The following is a 5,004-nucleotide window of genomic DNA, read 5'->3' as shown; positions in this document are numbered from 1 at the left end:
CGTGATTGCATTTTGGCATGGGGGTCGACATGGTTCCAAAATAGTTGAGGATCATGCCTTAACATTTCACAGAAGTCCTTCAATTTCAATTTTTTAGTTTCAATTCCTATGGCTAACGTAGTCGGTAAAAACAGACTTTTCCCAATCGTGGTATTGAAGTCAATAGATTGACTTCAATCCTATTGCGGATTTTTTAGTTTTTGCAAACAAAAAAAACAAGAAAAAAGTTATGCCTGTGAGACACTTCTGATATTTTGAATTGATATTGTTGACAGATTTCGAAAACATCACATGTGTCACATCAAATTGCATCACGGAAAAAACGCTGTAGAAATTTAATTTTTAGGAATTATATCTTCCGCTTTCGCTTATAATAAGATAAGAGTGTATAGATCACGTTCGCCATGCTTCACTGCCTATTTTTCGTAAATTTGGAAAAATGTCGTCGAACGAAAAAGAGCGTCGTGAATTAATCCTGTGCACTCATTTCGAGAATCTGGAGTTGTCACATCGGGACATCGGTAAGATGCTGGGAATCGTCCAATCCACGGTCAGCAGAGTACTAAAACGATACTTCGAGAACCTAACCATCGACCAGAAGGTGAAGAACGGCAAAAATGGATGCTCCGTCAGTGAAAAAGATCACAAGCGCGTAGTTAAGCAGTTTAGACGTGATCCGAGAAGTTCGGTCTGGGATGTCGCCAATAAGCTGAATTTGTCAAGTTCATTCGTCCAGCGGACCAAGCAGCGGGAGGGCCTGCATACATACAAGGTTCAGAAGGCTCCTAACCGCGACGAAAGGCAAAACATGGAGGGGAAGACGCGAGCCCGGAAGCTGTACACCGAAATGCTGACGAAGCCGCATTGCCTGGTAATGGACGACGAAACCTACGTCAAAGCGGACTTTCGTCAGCTTCCGGGCCTGTTGTTCTTCTCCGCAGAGGACAAATTCAGCGTTCCGGAGGAGATTCGTAAGCAGAAACTATCCAAGTTTGCCAAAAAGTACATGGTGTGGCAAGCGATCTGCTCTTGCGGAAAGCGGAGCGCCCCCTTCGTGATGATCGGCACGGTAAACGGGCAGGTTTACCTTAAGGAGTGCCTACAGAAGCGCTTACTACCACTATTGAAGCAGCACGAGGGCCCGACCATCTTCTGGCCGGATCTCGCTTCGTGCCACTATTCAAAGGACGTGTTGGAGTGGTACGAAGCCAACGGGGTCAGCTTCGTGCCAAAGGAAATGAACCCGCCCAACGCGCCGGAGCTTCGCCCAATAGAGAAATATTGGGCGATTATGAAGCAGGCCCTCCGGAAGAACCCAAAAGTTGTCAAATCGGAGGCGGACTTCAAGAGAAAATGGATTTCTGTTCAAAAAAAACTACAACCTGACGTTGTACAGAACCTTATGGACGGGGTAAAGAGGAAGGTGCGATCATACGGGCTTGGGCTCGAAGTATGAATAAAAAGAAAATGCCAAAAGTTGTTTAATAGTTTTTATTTTACTGTCTAAAACTTTCAATAGGATCGGTCTACTGGGCGAATTTCTACAGCGTTTTTTCCGTGATGCAATTTGATGTGACACACCCTTTAACAGACTATTATGATTAATGTGAGACCATTGTTTCAGTCTTCCTTCTCCCCATAGACTAATGCTCAAACTTTGTTCATATATAGCCCATTTTCTCTAGCACAAGTCCTGTTCCAACTTGTTTGGCTGCTAACTTTCCGCTTGAAATCCTTCAGTTCAATTGGTATCCCTTCTTTGCTCTTCAGTATTTGCTTCAGAATTGACCAGTAGTTGGCCTTCGTTCCCGAGTATTGGCCAGATTCATCTACTTGGGAACTTAATTTTTGGCAGTATCACCAAACGGTGGAATTTGAGTAGTGGGCATTTGCCTAAAAAAATTGATTTTTTTTTCAAATTTCTAGACTAGAATACTCCCTTAATATAAGTTAAAGATTGTTTGGCCGGGGCTCAACGTGGTAATCACCTCTATTCGATTGATTCGAAATATTTCGAACGACTTGATAAATAGTAACATGTACTCTGTTCGAGTTGTTTTTGCATTTCGTTCGATCTGTCTCTCTTCGAACATTAAATGGGCAAAACGTTCGAAATAGGGAATGATAAATTATAACTCGAAATCAGTCGGAATACAGAATAGGACTAAATGTGTCCGGATTTTTTTCACGTTCAACTTTCACGCTTACTCAAATAATATTGAGTTTAGGAATATAGAGAAAACATGAAATCAATCTAATCTGAAACATGAAACCCAGTTCTACTATGACAAGCAGGGTTGCCAACTATAATTTTAAAAAATCAAGGAGAATGAAAGTAAAAATCAGGAATAAATCAGGACAGCTTATACTGGGTTGTCCGGAAAGTTCGTGCTGATATTTGGGAAAGCAAGAGCATCATTGTTATAGACAGACTTACATATGTATATTCAATGTAATGTAATAATAATACATTCGACATTTTGTTATGTTGATCTAAAATCTATCGCCATCTATCGCGCAGCTTGAAAATTATATCCTTCTAGAAAATGTCTGTTTTCTCGTATAGAGTCATAGACATGAAGTTTTTGCCATTGAGAGAATTTTGCAGGAATCTTTTGGTTTTTTCCCAAAAACCTACAGCATACCTACAATAAATTGAGATCAATATTCAGAATTTCTTTTTAATAATCGTCCATACTTTGGAATGAATTTTAACTCACCAAATGAGGAAAGCGTATCATATTTGTTGATTTTTTAAAATTTTTGATGATATTTGATTCGATTATAGAAATATTTACCACAGTTTTCACGTTAACGTTGAGTTTACTAATTTTTATTCTGAAAAAAATAAAAAGTACAAAAACCAGGATCATTTCTGAAAAATCAGGCTAAATTGAATATTTGTCAGGATATCAGGGAACGTGCCAAAAAATCTGGGAAATCTTGAAAAATCAGGAAGGTTGGCACCTTTGATGACAAGTTATATGGTTAGGCCCTATGCTTGCGAGAAAATACGAGAAATTCGACTTGATCAAAAATTAATTCTCTGCCTTACTCTGCTCGTGAATCGAATTATTCGAACAATCTAATAGCGAATTCGTTTTTGAACCTGGGTTAGTTCCAACCTGACTAAAAAAATAATAAAAAAAAACGTTTTCGGGTTCACGAATGAGGCGGATTGTTGGTGTGCGTTATATAGTCTGATTTGTTTTTTTTTTGCGATGACAAATGTACAGTGGTGACATTTGTGCGTTAGAGGTAAATTGTGAATTGTTCTCTTTCAGATCAGAATGTGTGAATGTGCAGTGTAAAATTATTCAAATTTGAATGAAAATTTTTACTTCATGTTGTTTGATTACCTAACACATGTAGTCCTGACACTCACTCATCATTTGTCTTTACATTTTCTATTCTTTCCACAAACACTTACCATTATAATATGAAATAATCATCAGACACGGTTTTCGTTTTATATGTTTTTTTTTTGCAATTTCGAAAAAAACTTTTATTTCATCACATAGAATACATGTTCGATACGTAAAAGTATCGAGTGTCACCCTCAGAGGGGTTGTCGAAAAAACCATTCAAAAGGCTTTCTCAAAATCCAAAGATGACGAGTTTTCCGGCTATCGTATGGAATAGTTGTCACACATTTCCTTCAAGATGTTTATGCCCAAAGCTCACCGCGTCGCGATCTACAAGTACCTCTTCAAGGAGGGAGTATTGGTGGCCTCGAAGGATTTCTATGCCCCCAAGCATCCAGAGCTGGTGAACATCCCAAACCTGCACGTCATCAAGACGATACAGTCGCTGAAGTCGAAGAACTTCGTGAAGGAGCAGTTCGCCTGGCGTCACTGCTACTAGTACCTCACGGGTGAGGGCATCGAATATCTGCGCTCCTGTACCTGCATTTGCCCCCGGAAATTATCCCGTCGACCTTCAAGCGCCCGTACGGAATCAAAGCGCGCCCGCGCTGGACAGGCTGGTCTTCGCTCCGGAGATACTGAAAGAAGAGTTACTTATAAAATAAACAAGCTAGTGGAAAGACCTTCCTAACAATGAAGGGGGAATGTTGGAGTGCATTGGTTTTAATCGGGAATTAAGAGAGCGTTCGAAATCTTCTAAAGCTGTAGCCGAATTATTTGAGGCAAATTTTTGAAGCAATTCAAGCTCGACACATGTTATTAGCATCTGACAGCGAACTGAAAACCAGCCAATCTATACGACGAAGTTTCGGAAAGCGAGCTTTTCCTTTAAATATCAAATTTTCATAGACTTTACGATTTTAACGATTTGCATACCTATCGAATCGGAAATTTTCTAAGATTTATTCAATATGCCATACATTACAACTCCATAGTATGTATATGGTTTAAATTGATGAAACTTGGAAGCACTCCCATTTCCCTATACATTTGTTCTGTCCATTTGTGCTCTTTCCCGAACAGAGTTGTCAATAACGGGCAGCTTATGCAGCCGCTAGAAGATAGAGAGAAGATAGAGATAGAAAAGAGAATATTTGCGAAGTAAACTTCACCCTTGCATAGTAAGTAAGCTGTCACTAGCGTATTGCATCTCCTCTGAGGAAAATGTTTCTGTGCCCGAAACAACAAAGGTCGCTTATTCTGCTCGTTTTATGTTTTATGTTTCCCCTCGAGCTGTGAACGCTAGCGAATATTTCACTTGAAGTGCATCTGGCATTGCAATTAACACAATCATCCGAGCCATGACAAAGCAGGCGAAAAAAGAGAAGATTGCAAATGATTATAGGTCGCCTCTAGCCATCAGTGTTTGGCTTTGTTTATGTTGCTAGTTTTCGTTGCGCGAAACATAGAACTTGTTCATTTCCTGTACATTTGAATAGCACATGTTCGATACTTTTAGTTGCCATTCGTATTTGGTCTCGTGCGCATCGGCTCTGTTCTGATGCAACAAGTCCCTAGGGACCGACGCTGGGCTCAACATGTTAAATACTCAGTGCAATGCGTGCATTGTATAAAGAAA

At 39.9% G+C, this 5,004-nt stretch overlaps 1 pseudogene; it reads left to right on the top strand.

Moving 5' to 3' along the window:
- Nucleotides 1-3,630: 3,630 nt before the first annotated feature.
- On the top strand, nt 3,631-4,056 carry LOC129761317 (40S ribosomal protein S10b-like; annotated as a pseudogene).
- The last annotated feature ends 948 nt before the right edge of the window (nt 4,057-5,004 follow it).

This window comes from Toxorhynchites rutilus, chromosome 1 (genome assembly GCF_029784135.1).
Source record: "Toxorhynchites rutilus septentrionalis strain SRP chromosome 1, ASM2978413v1, whole genome shotgun sequence".
Classification (NCBI taxonomy): Eukaryota; Metazoa; Arthropoda; class Insecta; order Diptera; family Culicidae; genus Toxorhynchites; species Toxorhynchites rutilus.
The sequence above is the reverse complement of the archived record's forward strand: the minus strand, read 5'-3'. Positions and strand labels throughout refer to the sequence as shown.